Source organism: Mirounga angustirostris, unplaced genomic scaffold (assembly GCF_029215605.1).
Source record: "Mirounga angustirostris isolate CCGP_5_RB_7025 unplaced genomic scaffold, mMirAng1.0.hap1 SCAF_7, whole genome shotgun sequence".
NCBI lineage: Eukaryota > Metazoa > Chordata > Mammalia > Carnivora > Phocidae > Mirounga > Mirounga angustirostris.
The window spans coordinates 91,834,172-91,855,265 of record NW_026991715.1 but is presented as its reverse complement, the minus strand read 5'-3'; the positions used below and the strand labels follow the sequence as shown (position 1 = coordinate 91,855,265).

General features: G+C 44.1%; 1 long non-coding RNA gene across 1 annotated transcript in view; it reads left to right on the top strand.

Moving 5' to 3' along the window:
- Positions 1-19,953, top strand: part of LOC135365411 (uncharacterized) — a 37,118-nt gene extending 17,165 nt beyond the window's left edge. Inside the window, exons 2-3 of the long non-coding RNA XR_010413195.1 lie at positions 12,315-12,641; positions 19,227-19,953. This is a non-coding gene — a long non-coding RNA (uncharacterized LOC135365411). The remainder of the gene's footprint in view (positions 1-12,314; positions 12,642-19,226) is intronic.
- The last annotated feature ends 1,141 nt before the right edge of the window (positions 19,954-21,094 follow it).

Sequence of the window (21,094 nt, the reverse complement as noted above, 5' to 3'; positions counted from 1 at the left end):
ATAACTGATTTTTGCATGTTGATTGTATTCTGTAGCTGAATTCGTTTGTTAGTTCTAACAGATTTTCGTTCGTTTGTTTTGGGGTGGGAATCTTTAGGGTTTTGTACATGGTAAGATCACGTCTATGTGAACAGAGATCATTTTACTTCTTTCTTTCCTATTTGGTCTTTCATTTCTTTTTTGTGCCTAATTGCTCTGGCTAGGATGTCCAGTGCTATGATGAATAGAATAATGAGAATGGGCATTCTTGCCATGTTCCTGATCTTAGAGAAAATTTTTTTTCATTTTTCACCATTGAGTATAATATTAACCATGGGCTCATTCAGCCTCCTGTTCATGGCAAGAAGCCTCTCTGCAGCACTCATAGTGGATGGTCCTTTAACTTCTGCTTGGATAGTCCCATGAACAGGGAACTCATAACCTAGTGAAGCACCCAGTTTTATTGTTGAATAATTCATCCAACCCACCAGGTACACACCCAACCCACAGAGCCTTTACATGGAATTCATTCCCTTTGCCAAAGCCCTCCCCTCCTTTAAGTCTTTGCTCAAACATCACCGGTTTAGTGAGGCCCAACAGACCACCATATTTAAATTGTAATCTCCCCTCTATCACTCCCTAGCCCTTCTACCCTGAACTATGGGTTTTTTTTTTCCCCACAGTACTTAGGACTTTCTGACATACTCTCTACTCTCCTTTTTTTAATTATGCATATTTTCTGTTTGCTTTTATTAGACTATGAATTTCAAGAAGGCAGGGATTTTATCTCTCTTGTGCCCTGATGCATTTCAAGTGCTTAGAGGAGTACCTGACATACAATAGGCTTGATAGCTATTTAATAATGAATAAATTATTAAGCTTATTTTCAATTTCTTGTATCACTTTTATTCTTTATCTATTTTTCAAGCCCTTATGAGCCCTGGGGGATAGAGGGTAGAAGGGATACTATCCTGGCCATCAGGAAGCTCAGAGTTCTGTGGTAGGGACACGAGGGAAATCACAAGTCTGTGGGATAAACCTCAGTAGCAACTCCCAACCCATCTGGGCTGGGGACCCGGAAGGGGCATGATCCAAAGGGAGGTTTCAGGCAGGCGAAGTTGCTTGCATTAAGTGTCCCCAAAGAATCAGGAGTTGCTCCATGGTAGGGTTCTCAATAAGCAAATTTCAAATAAATAGAGAATGGAAGGTTGAGAGAAGTATTACACCTTGTTTTTCTTTTTCCTAACTGAAACAAAACAAAACAAAGCCGCACTGGCTATGATGATGACTGTAATTATCGTAATCATTACTTTGTCCTCTGCCAAAGCATAGTTCAACCACTATAGTCAATGGGCTTATACTGTGGGAAGGAGATGAGGGGGGCATTTTTCACTCTCATTATGAAGGTTTTTTTCCCCCCTTCAAATGGAGATGCCATTGGAAGGTGACAGCAGAAAACACAGCCATGAATAATTCACTATGCCTAATCTCACACGATTTCATTTTCCTTATGAGTTACTAATTAGCAAACTCCGGTTATTTAGGGAACAGAAGATAGCTCTTTAAAGTCAGGTAAAAGGAAGTCCTATACTCGTTTGTTTAAAAAGTTAAGTAAATAAGACTATAAACAAACCCTCTGAAAATCCTAAAGGAGCAGACTCCCTGGGCCTGGTTGCCTGTGAGAGCTTCTCGGGGCTGCAGTGCTCATGGAGAAGGAAAGCATTCGGGGTTGAGACAGCATTCGTGGTGGCCAAAATGTCAATGCTTCTGTGATATTCAGGCACTTGGCAGGATTTTAAATCAGTAGTGGCTTGAACATCCAAGATATTCTGTTTGCCTAAGGAGTTTGCAGCGCTGTGATTGGGCGTATCTGCATTGTGCATAATTACAATGCCTGGGCTGTCTGTTAGGCAGGGTGCCTGGGAACTTCTATCCCCCCCCCTCACTTGGCATTCTTTTTGTGGGGACTACCATGAGTGGTGGCTGGGCAGAGATGGGCACCAAGGAGATCTGATAGCCAGGATCTCCTCTAAGTTTCTTCTTTACAGAGCTATGGAGAAGAGCCAGTGAGATAAGAAACGCTACAATTTTGGTTTTTAGCCTAGCTACCTAGGAAGTGCTCATTATTATATTTGTATTTTTAGTGGTAGAGGTGTTCTTGGCGTTGCGCGATTGGGAGGCACAGTAAGATGAAAATACCAAGGGCCATCATGCTAGTCATTCTCTGCTTGTCCCCATTCTCAGACCCTCTCCCCTCCTTGCAGAGCCTGCACTGTATCTGGCTCCCTTTTGGTTGTTTCTACTGCCATGGCCTCTGCTAGATGGCCTCTCTTTGCTTCCGCATCTGTCTCCAGGCTCTGCGTATGCTGTTCCCTTCCCTTACTCCTTGGGCCTAGAAGGGTATGAGTCAGAGGAGCGGGATCAGCCCCTGTGGGTTCTCTTAACCCTGCCCACACCTCCATAAATAGCCTTCTGTAGCCTGCCGGGACCCTGACTAATCAGTAATTTAAACCAAGATCCCTCATAATCTTAAATATTAAGCAAAGAAGGAGCCAAATGTGGGACTAAGCCCAGAGACTCTTGATTAATTCTGCCCAGTGTGTGGCTTCCATTTTGCCTGGGGCTGCTTTTATTGGCCCAGTCTCAGCTGATATTGTCCCGCTGTGTCTTCAGAGCTTCACCGAGTATTGGCATCAGGGGATGTATGAGTTAAGAAAGCTAGGAGGTGCAAGCAACAGAGCACCTGGCTGGCAGAAGCATAAGTACTTATAGGGCTGATTTTTTCGAACAGAAAGGCTGAAGGTGGGCAGTGCAGGCTTGGGGCAGTGGCTCGACCACACTTAAAAAGACCAAACTTCTCTGTCACTCCATTTCCCCTCGTAGCTTGTTGGCTTGTCGTTCCATAGTCACATATAAGCTGCTTGTCCAGGTGTCCCACCCAGGCTCAAAGAAGGAAGAGAATGGGAAAGGAATGACACCTGCTATTTGTGCCGCTTTAGGTAGAAGACAACAACTTTCTCGAAAACTAACCAGTAGATTGCTATGGATGTCTCACTGGCCAGAGATCAGTCACACTGTAGCCCCTGACAGCAAGCTCAGGTGGGAAAATCAGTACTGAGCTTCTGGGGTTGAAACTACCAAGGTCGGACCGGGCAGGCAAGGGCTGCTGCTCAAAGGAAGGTGGGCTCATACCGCACCATCCACGCTCTGCAGCCCCCGGCCCATCACCCTGCGCAAGAATCAGTAGGGTCATAATAGCAGCAGTTTCTATTGTGTGAGCATCTGCCAACATTGCCATGACAATAAACAAAACCCCCAGGTCAGTTTCGCTCACCATTTACAGGTCCCGTGTCTGGCACAGCTCTCTGCACCTGGTTGATGTTCAAAAAAAGATAAACTGAATGTAACCATGGAACCATGGAAGTATTTTCTTAAGGTTTTAATAGGAGCAAAGCGGCATAGAAGGTGTATGTAATTTCACCTTCTTTTTATTTTTTTATTATTATTATTATTTTTTTAAGATTTTATTTACTTATTTGAGAGAGAGAGAATGAGAGAGAGCACATGAGAGGGGGGAGGGCCAGAGGGAGAAGCAGACTCCCTGCCGAGCAGGGAGCCTGATGCGGGACTCGATCCCGGGACTCCAGGATCATGACCTGAGCCGAAGGCAGTCGCTTAACCAGCTGAGCCACCCAGGCGCCCTTCACCTTCTTTTTAAAACAGCTTATGAGAGGGGCACCTGGGTGGCTCAGTCGGTTAAACATCTGCCTTCAGCTCAGGTCATGATCTCAGGGTCCTGGGATCAAGTCCGAAGTGGGGCTCCCTGCTTCTCCCTGCCTGTGCTCTCCGTTGCTGTCTCTGTCTCTCTCTCAGGTAAGTAAATAAAATCTTTAAAAAAAAAATAAAATAAAACAGTTTATGAGAAAGGGTTTATTAATCCCATTTTAGAGACAAGGAAACAGAGATTCAGAGGGATGAAATAGCCAGCCCAGGGCCCCCAGAACTGGAAGCCTGGTCAGCCTGCTCCCTAATCTAGACCATGGGAAGAGTGTGTTATGGCCTCCGATGGAGGGAAAACCAGAAAGGACTGAGAAAGCCTCAGGCCTCTGCTCTGCTGGTGTGGGTAGAAGCTGTATTTGGCAGTACAATAATGCCTCCGTGGAATTCTTGAGTTGTGACTACTGGTTAGCACTGAAATGGTGGGAAAATTAAAAAGAAAAGGAAGAGGAGAGAGAGAACAGGTGTGTGCAATGGGCCACATTTTTTTTCTTTTTAACTTTATGAGTTCATGAGAATTGATCTGTAGCACTGTCTCCATTGGACGCCCTGGCTCTCCAGCTAGACCGTCTGGAGGAAGCCACACACATCTGGCTCCCTGAGAACTTGGCCCTTCTGGAGACTCTGAGACCATTGCTGGAACATTTGAAAGAAACTAGAGCTCTCATGAAATTCCTGTGGCAAATACTCTCTTGGCAGTTTGCCAGTTGACTCAAAACCTGCCCAGACTCCACAGAAAGGCTCATTATCTTTGAGGTAGCACTTGGTAATTAAAAAGGTCTGATAGATTACCCAAGGCCTGTCTTCCAATAGCGCTGTACCTGGGGGCTGAGTCTATGGCTGCTCAAGGAGTTTTTGCTTATCAGATTAGAAGCAAATGTGCTTCTGAGAGGGGGAAGCGAAATGTCTGGGAACACTGGAAACGCCAAAGCTCCTGACACAAAACAACCCTCTCACTCTGTGTCTTTAACAAGAAGACTGTCAGTGATCCCATAATCAGCGTTTGTACTTCAAAAGGGGAAGTCTCAAACTGCCACTTAACAATTAGGTAAAACTCTCGTTCCCCTGGCCACCTTCACTGTCTATCCTTAATGTTCTGGCCATTATGTTGGAGGCTGGAGCCCTCAACTATGCAAAGAAGCAGATGGTGTTTCAAGTGGATCAGTCACAGTCCATCCATCTATCCCTCTACCCACCCATCCTACATAACCATACCTCATTCAGAAAGTTTACCCATCCATGTAGCTACTCATCTATCAATTGGTTTATTAACTCATAAATACATAGGTACATTCATTGATTGGAAAATCCATCTGCCCATCCTCCCATCTACCTATCACCTGTCAATCAACTCATTCATTTATAAATATATACCTACACTTATTGATTGAAAAAAACATCTGTCCATCCATCCAACCAGCTCTCCACACACACACCCACCCCAGCCACTCACCTACTCATCCACCAAATACTTGTCCATTGATTTGACTAAACATTCATTCACTCTTTTATTCAACTAGCATTTACTAAGAACTAATATTAATGATAAACATTTTAAGATATCCCAGGCACTGTGCTAAGTACTTTATAGGGATTGCTTCACTTGACTCCCAAACAAGACCCTGTGATAGGTATTATTATTATTTCCATTTTAGAGATGAGGAATCTGAGTTTCAGAAAGATTGAGTACTTTTCCCAAGGGCACACAGCTATTAAGTGGCAAAGCCCATGTCCTTCTTCCCTACTTGCTATCCTGCTAGAGGCAGGTCATAGGAATGAGAACATGGAATGACACGGTAGAGGACATGGTCCTCAAGTTGCTCATAGTCCATGGAAATGACACACACGTTAAAAGAAAATTTAAACCCAAATTTCTATTGCCTGTTTTTGACCAATGAGGACCTGACTTAGAGAGGTTGACTCCTGAACTCACACAGATGAGGGTCAAACTCAGGGCTGCCTTATTCCAAAGCCACCTTTCCACTCAGCCAGTGTCACCTAATCTTCAATAAGTTAGATAACATCTTTACAATTTTCTGCCATTCCTGTACCTCCAAATTCTTTGTTTAACATTTTTCTTCAACTCAAAAACTTAAGCATCACCCTGAGCAATATCAGCTATGATACTGCGGTTTTTTAAAACGTTTTGTGTGTCTGTTTATTTAGACAATGTGAGTCGGGGGGAGGGGCAGAGGGAGAGGAGAGAGAGAATCTCCAGCAGACTCCACGCTGAATGTGGAGCCTGATGCAGGGCTTGATCTCATGACCTTAGATCATGACCTGAGCCAAAATCAAGAGTCAGACACTCAACTGACTGAGCCACCCAGGTGCCCCTGATATTGCATTTTGATGTGCCAGTTATCTATTCTTTCCTGGTACACACTGTATTCATCCTCAAGGGCCTCCATAATGAAATACCGGCAGAGGGGATGGCTTAAATCACAGAATGTATTTTCTTAGTTTTGGAGGCTGGAAGTCCATGATCAAGGCACTGGCAGGGTTGATTTCTGGTGGGGCTTTTTTTCCTGGCTTGCAGAAGGCCACCTTCTCGCTATATCCTCACATGGTCTATCCACTGTGCATGTACAACCCTGGTGTCTCCTCTTCTTATAAGGACACTAAGTCCTATTGGATTATGGCCCCACTGTTAGGATTTCATTTAACCTAATTACCTCCTTAAAGGCCTTATCTCCAAAAGCAGTCACTGTGAAGTTTGGGGCTTCAACACACGAATTTGGGGGGAATACAGTTCAGTCTATAACACTCATTAATGTTCAAGTCTGAAAAGGTTCAACCATGTACCCTCCAAAATCATTCTACACACCACCAACAGAGTTCTCAGGGGAACACGGCACTCCCCAGTGTTGGTGTTCATAACAAAGTGATCAAACAGCTGTTGGAAGTGCTTGGTGGGTACAGACATATACCCAGATGGAGGGAGAAAATTGGGGTAAAAAGGAGTAAGAGTCCCCAGTGTAGTAGCAAAGACATAATTGCTGAACTGCTCCCCAGGGACACTGATTAGCAGGAGAAGATGGAGCAAAACAGGTGTCTGGATAGATGGGGCCCAAGCAAGGAGCCATATTTGGCTCTATTAGAAGTGTGCTCATTTGCTACAAATTAGATGTCAGCCAGGCTGGAGCTGTGCTCTGCCTGCTGCAAAGTGGAGCGTGGGTCTTTGTTGCCACCCTGTTTATCCTGCAGCTGTTGCCTTCCTGCTGGGGCCCACATGGAACAAATGCTTGTTGTTCCCGTAATGAAGCTGTCCCCATATCCCCTCCCTTGGTAGCACCTCGGTCCTTGATGGACTCTGTCACTGCAGGCCAGGGTCTTCTTGGATATTTCACTTGGGTCTATGATGCTTGAATGAAAGCCGGAGGGGTCATCAGATTCTCAGGAACACAAGAAAGTATTCAGAGCAGTTGGGGACTAACATAGGAGTTGGTCAGTGAAGCAAACCAGGGGGTGAAGGAACTCTGTTGCTATTACTATCCTGGTCTCTAATAAAAAAAAAAAAAAAAAAAAAAAAAATCCTGGTCTCCATTGTTGGAAGGTCCGGCCTGGGGTTTGGATGTACTGGATCTCTCTAAGTCAGGTGGTTCGGGGACCACTCCGCTAATGAGACTGAATGAAGAAAACCAGGTGCTGTGGGCTGGCGAGAACACGCCCCATCTGAATGGACCCCTGCTATGCAGCTGTGGGCAAACATGTGGGCCATGTCAGCCTGTGGGCCGCTGTGGCTAGAACTTCCGGATTTTTCAAGAGAGATCTGAAATCTGCATTTGTCTTTGACAGCTCACTTTTTACAAAAATATTGGCAACTACATTTTTAATATGTGAAAACAGAGTGGTCCAAAGAAAGTACAGCTGTGGGTTGTATCCGCACTTTGGGTGCAATTTTTGTTCTCTGGAATACTTGTCAGGACTACTGGTTTCGGCCCCAGCTCTGTACCTCACGCTCCACCTTTCAGTGACCTGTTTTTTTTTTTTTTTTTCCTTTGTCTTTTTCCTAGAATGGCAGCAACCTGACAATTGGGACTGTGTCTTGTCTTCCATCTAGTCTCTGTCCCACTAGGACCAAACACATGCTGAATGAACACCTGTGCATTTAATTGATTTAAAACCCAGGGCTTGGATATGGAAGCACTGAGTCAGCCAGGCTTTCATTGGCTCTGGAAGGGTCATCCCAGCCAATCCTTACTTTGCCTGTGACTGGGTCTGCCAGGTGGGAGAGTCATCCAAGACTCTCATGCTTCCCCGACCACCCCTTGCCAGCTTAGATCACCTTATTGTCTCGTGACCCTGAGCCTTTGCAAATGCTATTCTTTTTGCTGGAAACACCCTTCCAGCATATTTTGTTTGCTTAGCCAACTCCTACACATTTTTCAGAAATCAGCTTAGGCATAACCTCCTTTTAGACACTTTTACATGTCCTACCAGACAAAATTAATCCAGGCTTCTACTACAAAAAATACCACTCTGCCTTGTTATTGAAGAATCTTTAATTCTTCACCCCTCTACTAGATAGTGAGTTCCTTGAGGGCAGTGACGCATGTCTGAATAAATAAGCCAAGTATTGTCCTCAAATTGAGTGTGATTTCAGTCACTGGCCCCTGCATGGGTCCTTTGGGGGAACTGAAGCCTGAAGTGCAAACACCTGGGATTTTGTTGCCTCCAAAAGCCATGTCAGACCCAAGCAGGGGAGCTCTGGGGAACCTGAGTTGGAGGGCAAACAGATGTGCCCTTCGAGGACATGGGAATGCACCGTTCACATCATCAAGAACAGTCCTGCCTCTGTCCACAACGTGTCTGTTGAGTCCTGCAGGGCACCAGCTCAGGTAGGAGTTCAACCAGTAATTCTTCACTGAGCAAGTAAAGATAAAGCGATAAAAATGTGTGATGAAGTATAGAAAACTAATGTCTTATATAACTTGTTTTTATGAAACTCTCTTTAGGGTGGTTTGCTTGCTAACATAGCATGGTTCTCTTTCTCCTCCAGCTCAGAGTTGAGACCTTCTGAACAAACTGGGGTGGTCACCTGGACCTTGCAGGAGCCACCACATCCCAGGATTTTGTGTATGTAGATAGAGGGAAGTAGTCTTCCTTCCGTGTAAGCTGCCGGAACAGTGGCTTTCACATGATGCTCCATCCATGACTCCCTCTGGCCTCATTGCTGCTACCACTTTTACTCCAATGTCCCTTTCCACCCACAGGGCTCCCCCGATGAGCCAGGTTCGGTCAGATGTAGGGTGATGAGGCCACAGTGCCTTGAGGCTTCTCAGGATGGAGACCATACTCAGTCACCTGGATTCCCCCAGTGCCCAGTGGAGTTCTTGGCTTATTGCTTGTGCTCAATGAGCACTTACCAAAATAAACCAAATTGCTACTAAAATTAAACAACAAATAGGGAAATAGTTTTCCCTATCCTCCCCCACCCCGGTTTTGCCTAATGAGTGAAAACAATGGCTTACACTTCTTGCACCAATTTTCTGCTTACCCTTCAAACCGGTTTTTACTGAGATTAGACACAAAAGGCATACAGAATGCAAACAAAGCAAATCAAAATTAATGAGAAAACTTGGGAAACCCGCTTAGGCTTAATTTGGCCATTTCTGTTATAATTCATTATATTTCATAGCCTGCAAATTAACTATATTTAAGTTTTACAAGTAACGTAAAATTACTGGTTAGATTTCTGCAAATAATATCATTCCTGGTCCAGATGTCCCTTCTTCACAGTGCTCTGTGATGAGCCTATGACCTGCAGGGACTCCACCATCGAAAGAAGTTTAAGACCCTTTGATTCCAGAAGCTTTTTGCCATTCCATCCTTTCATTTTACTGTATAAACTCTCTCTCTCTCTCTCACACACACACACACACACACACACACACCCCACAGATGTTTAAAAATATCCCTGTAAAATGTTTTTGTGTGGGCATCTGTGTTGAGAAATATGATTAGCTTTTCTGATTTCTGATTTGACTTTTGGAGGTGTTGGAGAGCTTGCAGGCCAAGGCCATCCATCTCTCCTTCACACTGGCTTTGGGACCCTGGCCAAGTGTGTGCATAAAATGTCCAGACCATAAAACATGTGGTTGCCCTGAATGAATCTCTACAGAGAGAGCCAGGAGTCTAGGATTCACAAAAACTTTGCAGTCAACTCACGTACTGTTGTTCAAGAAGGCACATAGTGTTTGCAAACCCCAGGCCCCAACACAGACATTCAAGACATGAACTTCTTCTATTTGCTCTAAAATTGGCCTTAATGTCCATCTCCAGCCTCCATTCTCCAGTCCATTGTGGGTAATGTCAATCCCAGCTGGTTCCAGATGATCTCATCAATTTAGAGTCTCTTTAACCAAGTCGGGGGCTTTCTTGCTCCCTCGCCTTCCCAACACGCCTGAGTTCTTGGGGGCTTCTGGAGGGCCATGGCATCATGGGCAGTGGGTCATCTGTTCAATGCCCATGCTGGCGTGGTCTGAGTGTCCCCCAGCGTCCACCACTCCATATCAACGTCATTTGTCCTCCTTTGCACATGTCACTGGTGTCCTCTGAGGTGTCCTCACTCCTGACTCCTCATTCTCTCCCGGTCCTACCCCATCAGCTACCCTTCTATCATGGGAATGGGAAAATTTCTGATCACAGGAGATGCCGCATGCTTATCTCTGTCCTTCCTCGTCTAGCTGTGACATTTCACCATTTCTTCTCTGCTGTGCTTAGGGGACAAGTTACTGAACAAACTTGCCACCTCCCTGGGCCCTATCTGGAAAGCAGGGACTAGATCTTGTCCACTCTCAGAGAGCCCCCAGATTCACCTGGGCTTTCCATGCCTTGTGGTCTGTTTCCTCCCCCAGGGCTCACCAACATCTTTGTCTCTGACCCTTCTCCACCCACCCTAGGCCTTGTTTCACATATTTATCTAGACTCTCATTTCAGGCGGAAGAAGGCCAGCAGTGCTGATTTTGCCTGATGGCATGTTGTTCCCAATCTTTTTATCTCACCAGGACTTCCGGCTTTTCAAAATCTAAGGACTTGACTCTTTTGTTCCAGAGTTCCATTGTGTCAGTCTCCTCTTGAGACAACTTGTGGCCCACGGCCTTTAGAAAAAAAAAACGTATCTGCGAATATATCAAAATATCGTCCCACTGCGGCTTTATTTGGGGAACAGTGGCTGGAGTGAAAAGAGTCGGTATCTGACAGTTCTCATTGTCTCGCTAACATTTCCCGGTTCCTAAGCGGCTGTGAAATCTGCAGACGGAGCCACGTTTGCCAGAGGGTGATGCGCCATTCAAACCTGGCACAGTTGAGCTGGAGCTGAAACTGTGGGAGGAGGGAGGGAGAGAGAATGAGTTTTCGCCCCTCCACACTCGAGGCTGTATCGCCACACCATCTGGAGCCAGAAGGGGAGAATGGGGCTGAATAAATATAAGGTGTAAACGCACAGAGCGTAAACGCATGAAATTGGCAATGACTAATTCATCATTTCACAAATCTGTCTTTACAAAGAGAAATAAAAATCAAGTCAGTTTGAGCAATATGGAAGGAATGCAGCTCTTCCAAGAATAGCTAATGAAAGGGGGGAGGGGAATGAGAAACTGATTGGAAAATATGCAAATTTATGAAATTGGCAGATTCAGCTGACACTTCGGGGTGATTAGTATGCTGATTGGTGTGCTTTGGGGAGTACTAAGGAAACATCATATTGTTTCTTTAAAAAAAAAAAAATAATAGTGAAGCAGAATAAAAGAACCCAGTGCTTCCTTACTGGAGGCCAAGTCTGCAATGTCAGCTGTGCCTTTGTGAATGGTGAGAAGTGCTTTGTGTGATCGCTCTCTACATCATGGAGCTGTCTTAGATGCAAGGTTGGCATAAGCTATTTTATTTACTTACTCATTCAAAAAAGGTTTGAGAGCAAATACTCTATGCCAAGCACTGTGCTGGGTGTTTAGGGCACAGGACGAATCGGGCACATCCTCTGACCTTGAAGACCTCAGTGTCTGGTAAGAGACAGAATGTACGTTAAGTCCACTGGAATAAGCACTACAATATGGGGATTTCAGCCAAGTGATGCTATAGCAGAGCAGAAGGAGAGATGCATTAACATAACAGAATGAGTTGGTGGTGATGGGGGGAAAGGAGGTGGAGAAACTGCATAAAGAAGGCTGACATTTGAGCTGAATTTGAAGGATGCATAGATTTTTTTCCAGATGGAGAAGTAGGCAAAGGGTATTCAAGGCAGAAGTAACAGCATAAGCAAAGGCATAGAGGCATGAATGTATTTAACACAGTTTCTGGAATGACAAGATAACTGGTAAATGGTTCTTTCTGAGCCTGCCCACTGGAGAGTCATCACCGGATGGACTGGTGAGGCAGGATGCTTGGGCAGCTCAAAGCTCAACAGCAAAGGTAATGCAGAAATGCCCATGATGGCAGCAGAGCTTGGGACCTATTGGTAGATTCATCAAATTTTCCAGCTTTCTGGACATCCGGGTTCCTGAAGGATAAAGATGACCATCCTAAATTTTAATTTTTGCACATCTCCTAAAAATCCACAGGCCAACTAGAAGAGAAAACAACAACAACAACAACAACAACAACAACCACAAAAACCACCCCTAGTCTACAACAGCTTAGTTTAACAAGGAGGAAGAGAAGACCACGAACTTCAACTTACACGTGAATCTAGAGGCATGTATTTGAGTTGACAAGAGCTAGAGCCAAATCCTGACCAGTGCAGGGAGAACTATGAGGACTTTGTGGAAGAACAGAGTATGAAGCAGGGGCCTAGCAGTGACAGAACCCACAACACATTAAGAAGGTTCACCCAGAAGGAGAGAGACCTGCCCTCAGTGGGGAAGCACGGAGATTTGGTTTTAAATGTGGTAAGTGAGCAAAAGGGAAGGAGTTGGAAGGAAACAGGACAAGAGGGACAGTCTGTCATGGGAATACTTTTTTTTTTTTTTTTTTGCCTAAGACTATCTGTTTTCATATTGAAGGCCTCATATCCTGGGAACCCCCTCATTCCCAGACTAACTGGGAAGAGTGATCACCCCACTTTTCTGTACAAGAGAAAGAAGAGGTTCAGAAGAAATCAAATCTCAACACAGAGAGGCCCTATATTAAAAAAACTACCCTTCTCACTGTAGAACAGAGAATCTTTGAATTGAGAAACTGGAAAACTCACCCAAACACCTCTTCCTCTACCCCTTTTGCCATAGGAACCACTGTTAATAACTAGTTCAGAAAAATCCAACACACTCAAATATGAAAAACAAAGAAACAAGACTTCAAAGGTTTTGTAAGAAAAATGACAGAAAATGGGAGTAAAAACCTTTCCAGAGGCACAAGAACACCAGAAAAATCTCATGAAGAAGCAGAGGAAAACTGAAGCATAATGTTCTAACCTAAATTTTAAAATAATTATATAAGCAGGGACTCCTGGGTTGCTCAGTCAGTTAAGCATCCGCCTTTGGCTCAGGTCATGCATTATCCCAGGGTCCTTGGATCAAACCTCATGTCAGGCTCCCTGCTCAGCAGGGAGTCTGCTTCTCCCATTCCCTCTGCCCCTCCCCCTGCTTGTGCTCTCTCTCTCTCTCTCTCTCTCTCACAAATAAATAAAATCTTAAAAAAAATAATTACATAAGCAGTTGTAAATATCTATAAAATGACACCACAGAACAGAAATGCAAAAACTCATAGAAATATGTAAAAAGGTAACTGACAAGATAAAATCATTTCAGAAATGCAGACTAAATTTTAAGGTAAAGGAGGGATGATAAATATGCCTCAACACTGTCAAGGGTCCTAGTGTACAGAAGTGAGCAAAGCTTAGAAACTGAATCAGAAATACAGATAAAAAGATCAGAGAGGAGGTTTTGATATAGGAGACATTCAAAGAAGATTCAACATACATAGAACTGGAATTCCAGAAGAAGGGAAACAAAACACTTGGACGTAATATTTAAAACTTTAATTCAAGAACACCATACCGAAATGAAGACCTACCTCTCAATATTGCAAGGGCAGACCATGTACTTGGGGAAAATTGACCAAGAGACGCTAAACCCAAAACATCCTGATACAATTACTAGCTTTTCAATGTAAGGAAAAAGGTATTCTCTGGACCTCCAGTCAAAAAACAAAAACAAAAAAGTTTTCTCTGAAAGTAAGAAAATCAAGTTGTCATTAGTTTTCTCAAGAGCAAGAACGTGGAAGAGTACATCCACAAGACATGTGAAGAGTGGGACACCAGGGTGGCTCAGTTGGTTAACCATCTGATTTTGGCTCAGATCATGAGCTCAGAGTCCTGGGATCGAGCCCCACATTGGGCTCCTTGCTCAGCGGAGAATCTGCTTCTCCCTCTCCCTCTGCCCCTCCCCCTTGCTTGCACTCTCTCTCAAGTGAATAAATAAAAATCTTAAAAAAAAAAAAACACATTGGAAGAGAAAAACTGAGTTAAGGATTTTGAATACAGCTAAACTCCTTCAAGTATCACGGAGAGAGAAAAAAATAGCTTGAATATGCAAGAGCTGGGGGACAACTGTCCCTGTGAACTCTTCTTAAGGAATCTAGAAAACATCAAACTTGACCCAAGCAACTTGGGCAAATGACTGCTGGGAAGCATGAATGTGTTGAGCAGTAGAACTAACACGAAAAGAGCAGGCTGGAGTAAGGGGAGAGGAAGAGCATGCACATGTTAAATACCCTGACATAAGAAAAATAACACAACTTTTAAAATGGGAGAAGGTGGAGGTAAGAGGGAGATTGGGATCCGTTCACTGTTTGCCTTAAAGGTAATAGATGAAAGAATCAAAAAACCTCACTTCAAGCTGACAAACCAAACAGCAGAAGGTTAAGTCTACCTAAGAATGGAAAGGTCAGCGTAAGAAAGATAAGTCTACAGACAGAAAGTGGGTGGTGAAGGAGAGGGGAGGATAGAGGGCGAGCCTGCTGTCTAACACATACTGCTCAGAGTAGAGACATTAGACACTGTCTAAAGGAAGAAGATGATTGCAGGCATCATGTAAAGATCATAATGTAAAGGTAATCCTGGAGGTAAACAGATGCATCTTTCTAAATATTAAAAGAATTACAAAAATAAAATATAAAAAAGCAGAGACCATATATGAAAAGGTTTTAAGATATTTATCTTATAGCCATATATATAAAATAACTAGAACTAGGACCAGACATAGTAATTGTATCCAAACACATAAATGGGCTTCACTTGGATATTCAGTTTTCCCAGCTTCTTTTTTCTCTTCAAGGGTATTGGAACAGGTATTGCTGAGCCCTTGAACTTAAATAAGGTCCGAGGGCACTCTTCAACTTATTGATTGAGGGGGTGCTGGAATGCTGGGGAGGAAAAGGCATTCTATGGAAGACAGGAAGTGATCTGGACCTGGAGCCACAAATCTGTTTTTAATTTAGCTCATGAAATCTGACACACCAGTTAAGGTGAGATTGGGGTCTTTGTTGATTGGGCTCCCCAATTATCAGAAGCCCAGCCCCCTGCTGGCATGTTCCAACCACAAGACAGGTCCCCAAGACCCCACGTCACCAACAGTGTGCACTTGAGTTCAAACATCTTTTGTCCCTGGTGTTCCCCGTCCACTAGATTGTTCCCCACCTAACACTGAGCAAGGACTTGGATTCATCTCTATTCTTTTAAGCACAAATACCAAAAACTCAATTGAAACAAACTTAAGGAAAAAAGAAATTTTATTGGCTCATTTAACTGAAAAGTCTAGGGATAACTCTGACTTTAGCCATGACTGTTTTCTCTTGTGATCCTTTCATTCTTAGACGGACTTTTCCTAAGTGTAGGTGAGGATGACCACCAGCAGCTCCAAATCCAGCATGGGAACAGAGCCCTTTGATCAGATTTCATCAGCTTCATTTGAGTCACATGTGCATGAAAACCAATTGTCATGACTCTCATTGACCAGGCTGGGTCATGTGTCCAACCCCAACCTCCTAATAGGTGAAGTCAGCCTCACTTGAGCCAAATGACCTGAACGTGAAGGAATGGTGATTCTCAGAAGAAAATCTGGGCTGAATGGAGAAGCTGACCTCCATTATATGGTCAGAAGAACTTTGGGGCATCACATCTAAGTCTTAGTTCTGGCTCAGTTGCTAAAAGTCCTATGACCTCTGGCAAATCTCTTAACTTTTCTGAGGCTGAGTGTTTCTTCCCGTTAAAAGTAGCTAATAATATATCTCTTATAGCTATTATTAGTGGGTCTACTGTTCACCCTTATACACCAAATATAAACTCTGCAATCCCAGCATGACTTTGGCCCAGGAAATGATGCTAGCTTAGCTGGGTGGTGGCAGATGAGCAAGCACATGTCCCAACCCCACTGTCTCTATGGTATAAACTCAGTCTACATTGGGATCACTTCTCCCAGCCCATCTGGAGTCATTTTCATTTTTTATATGGCAGGCTGAGGGTGTGAATTCGCCACAGTTCAGCAAGGTGTCAGCATATTTAGCAACATAATGGAACACCTCTCTACAAGCCCACGCTAACAGGGAAATCCTGTGTTGGCAACAATAAGAGTTAATTAAAAGTTTATCACGTTCAGTCAAGCTGATATCCCTTTGGAGAGAATCACCAAAGGTGTTAATTACTTAAATTTTGAAGAGCCAGATTTAATCATTTGTGCAGCAATAATAACTCAACAGGCAGAAGTTAACATTCTGGCTTCCCAAATAAGCTTTGGCAGAGTAGCCATGCTTGTGGTCAGGATCTCTCGTGAATAAGGCCTTCACAGACCTCCTGGCCAAGGGAAACAAACTCCTCCCACCCGGCCAAGGGCAACACGTCTCCCCGCCCTTGTCCAAGACGGGGTTCGGCTTCTGAACGTAACCACTGCTGGCATCAAGACCACCACAGACATGTGCATATGCTTGCAGCTCTTGCTTCCTTAAAATCTGAGGCATTTCTCCTGGGATCAAGCCCCGCGTCGGGCTCCCTGCTCGGCGGGGGAAGCCTGCTTCTCCCTCTCCCACTCCCCCTGCTTGTGTTCCCTCTCTCGCTGTGTCTCCTCTGTCAAATAAATAAATAAATAAAATCTAAAAAAATAAAAAATAAAATAAAATAAAATAAAATAAAATCTGAGACATTTCATAGGCAGAATTTCCCGAACTGGAAAATGAGACCGCTATGGGTTGAATTGTGTCCCGCTCCAAGTTGATAGGCTGAAGTTCTATTCCCCAGTACCTCAGAATTGTAACCTTATTTGAAGATCGGGCTTTCACAGAGGTAATCAAGTTAAAGGCAGGTCATTAGGGTGGGCCCTGATCCAGTGTAACTGGACCCTTATACAAAGGGGAAATTGAGAGACAGATACCTAGCAGAGAGAGCACAGTATGCACATGGAAGACGGTCATCTACAAGCCAAGGAGAGAGACCTGGATCAGATCCTCTCTCACAACCTTCAAAAGGAGCGAAACTTGCCAACACCTTGATATAAGATGTCTAGATTCCAGAACTGTGAGACAAATATCTGTTTAAGCCACCTGATATTTTGTTACAACAGCTCTAGCAAACTCATACAGGGACATATTTACTAAGGTGTAAATAAAAATGGACACATTCTTTTTTTCTTTTTTTAAAGATTTTATTTATTTATTTGAGAGAGAGAGAATGAGAGACAGAGAGCACGAGAGGGAGGAGGGTCAGAGGGAGAAGCAGACTCCCTGCTGAGCAGGGAGCCTGATGTGGGACTCGATCCCGGGACTCCAGGATCATGACCTGAGCCGAAGGCAGTCGCTTAACCAACTGAGCCACCCAGGCGCCCCAAAATGGACACATTCTTGTTCACTGATATTTCTCTAGAAGAAAACATCTAACTGCACCTGGCTGGGCCCCCTAAGGTGGAGGATGAGGGCCCCGGTCCCCCAGGATATTTAAGCCACAAAAGATCTTTCCTTAACTTTTATGAATAAAAAAGGTTAAGAAATTTGTTTTGATCATATATGGAGATAAGAGAAAACACTGGCAGAGAGAGTGGGCAAGTTTCACTTAGGTGAAACCGTTCGAGAATCTCTATACACATCTTCCCTGAGATCTATAGAGATTCTTGAATGGTTCACCTAAGTGGGTTTCCTCTAGACACCAAAGCTGACACTGAGTTTTGTGTCTGAGTTGTTGTAGAACCTGAGGCAGAGAAGTTGTGGGTACATAAGCCCTCCTAAACTGGCAGAAATCTAATGAAAGGGTCTAGTCTGCTTAAAGCCATAGGACGGTGGCTCATGACAATAAGATCTATAGATACGAGGTGCCTGGGTGGCTCAGTCGGTTAAGCGTCTGCCTTGGGCTCAGGTCATGATCCCAGAGTCCTAGGATCGAGCCCTGCGTTGGGCTCCCTGCTTGGTGGGAATCTGCATCTCACTTTCCCTTTCCCTCTGCCTCTGTCTCTGCCCATGCTTGTGCTCTCTCTCTCTCAAATAAATAAATAAAAATCTTTAAAAAAAGAGATACAAGGATGCCTGGCCAACCTGAATTATACTGAGAACAGTAGTGACACCAAAAAAAAAAAAAAAAAAAGCAGATGGAATATAAAACACACATAGGGCACCTGGATGGCTCAGTCAGTTAAGCGACTGCCATCGGCTCACGTCATGATCCTGGAGTCCCAGGATCGAGTCATGCATCAGGGTCCGTGCTCAGCGGGGAGCCTGCTTCTCCCTCTGAACCTCCCCCTCTCATGCTCTCTCTCTCTCAAATAAATAAATAAAATCTTTAAAAAAAATAAAAAAACATACACAAATGTAGTTGCTATCAAATGATTTCCACAGCCTACACACTGGCGTTTCAACAAATCAGGCCTCAGCAGTGCCCCATCATTTGATTGCACAAACAGACTTGACCTCAGAACTTTGTGCTTGGTTTGAAGTGCAGTGGAGGGGAAAATGATGAAGTCTGTATAGATCAGTTTGGATCAGTTTGATTTATAAAAAAAACAGTATGATTATGGTTAGAGCCTGCTAATGTCATTCTGGCAAGGGTAGAAGAGATAAAAAAAAATCATACTGTTTATAAAAAAACAGTATGATTATGGTTAGAGCCTGCTAATGTCATTCTGGCAAGGTTAGAAGAGATAAAACACAGTGTAATAAGATTTTTTGAAGTGGCTCACATTAGAGGAATGTGAATAGACCCTATAGAACCACCATCTTTTTTAAACCATAGTCTAGCAGTTCTATTTGTGTGGTGGGTTTCCCCCTATTCTCTTCCCTCTTATCCTCCCACAGAATGCCCATTGCCAGAATGTCCCATTCCACCAACCGTTGAAGAAGCATAGCTCCTTGCAGGCTCCCCCCATGTCACAGAACAAGGAGCGTCTGTAATCTCAATGCCCTCATCCCACCCCATTAAGACCAATGAGGTTGTGCAAATTGGTAAGCAACTGGAGAAAATTCAAACAGTTGTGTTTCCGTCTTCCTTTTCTTGCTTTCAGTCAGTAACTTGCCCAGATAAACTAAAGCCTACAAATGAGGACTGAGTCCCCTTGCTGGAATCTTTCAGTCTTGAGTTTGTGTTGCTTGTCAGTCACCTGCCACATGAAGAAGGCTGAGTCTTGGGGAATGAAAGAAACTGCGTTTGCTGGGAAATAAGACAAGGATGTGTAGGAAATCCCTTAGAGAAGATCCTCGGAAATGGAGATGAAGTCAAGAAAAGGAGGTCTAAATGAATCTAAATATACTCTAAAATGAACAGAAAGAAGACAAAAACTGAGGAGTGAGTCATTTCTAAAACTGAGATCCTGGGGCGCCTGGGTGGCTTAGTCGGTTAAGCATCTGCCTTTGGCTCAGGTCGTGATCCCAGGGTCCTGGGATTGAGCCCTGCATCGGGCTTCCTGCTCAGTGAAGAGCCTGCTTCTCCCTCTGCCTGCCACTCTGACTATCTGTGCACTCTATCTCTCTGTCAAATAAATAAATAAAATCTTTAAATAAATAAATAAATAAATAAATAAATAAATAAATAAATAAATAAAACTGGGATCCTTTAGGGGTGCCTCGGTAGTGCAGCTGGTTAAGCATCCCACTCTTGGTTGCGGCTCAGGTCCTGATCTCAGGGTCCTGCTGAGATGGAGTCCCGTGGTGGGCTCTGCGCTCAGTGGGGAGTCTGCTTGAGGTTCTCTCTCCCTCTCTCCCTCTGCCCCTACCCACCACATGTGTGTGCTCTGTCTCTCTCTCAACTAAATAAATACATCTTAAAAAAAAAAAAAAGCCCAAAAAGCAACTGAGATCCTTTAGCACATACCCCTAACGGTTCTTTCAGTAGAGTTGTTGAGTAATAGGCCCTGTTAAGTCCCTTCTCGAACATCATCCCAAGCACATGCCACAGCACCACAGGGGCAATTGGCTTCTCATTTCACAGACAAGGCGACTAAGGTGAAGAAAGGTGCCCAGAGTCCCACAGCTAGAGAGAGAGAGAGAGACAGAAGGCAAGGAATGCCATCTCAGACTCTGGTGCCAGGTCTCTGCTTCCTTTCATGATGTTTCTATCAGCCCAGTATTGGATTAGTTTCCCAGGGCTGCCGTATTTACAGAGTACCATACACCGAGGGACTTAAAACAATGGAAATTCATTCTTTCCCAGTTCTGGAGGCCAGAAGCCAGAAATCTAAGTGTCACCTGGGTCATGCTCCTTCCTCAACTCTATGTGGAATCCTTCCTTCCCTCTTCCTAGCTTCTGGCACTGGCTGGCAATCTTGGGCATGTCTGGGATGGCCAGCTGCATCACTTTAATCTCTGCCTCTGCCATCACATGGCAGTATCCTCCTGTGACCTCACATCCTCTTCTTACAAGGACACCATCATATTGGATTAGGGAACCACCTTACTCCAGTATGACCTCATCTTAACTGATGATATCTACATGACCCTATTTCCAAATCAGGTCACATTCTGAGGTACTGGAGGTTAGGATTTCAACATATCTTTTGGGGGACACAATTCAATCCCTAACAGTTCTCTTTCCTTTGCAAAGGACAGAAACTCAACTCAGACAGACTTAAGCCAAAATTAATTTGGTTGGCTCATGTGACCAATGAGTCTAGGGTTGAAACCTGGCCAGAAACACATGGGTCTAAATGTTCAAGTGGTATTGTGAGAGCTCTGCCTTCCTCTCCCTCCCTTTCTTTTTAGTATGTTTCTTGTGCGATCCCTGTTTCTTCTAGGGATGTTATCCTGATATGGTGGCCCCAAGCAATCCCATACTTACATTCTGTTTCTGCTATTTAAAAACACTTCTCTTTCTGAGTAGATACAACAGGATCCCAGAATGAAGCCTCACTGGCAGGCTTGGGGCATGTGCCCATTT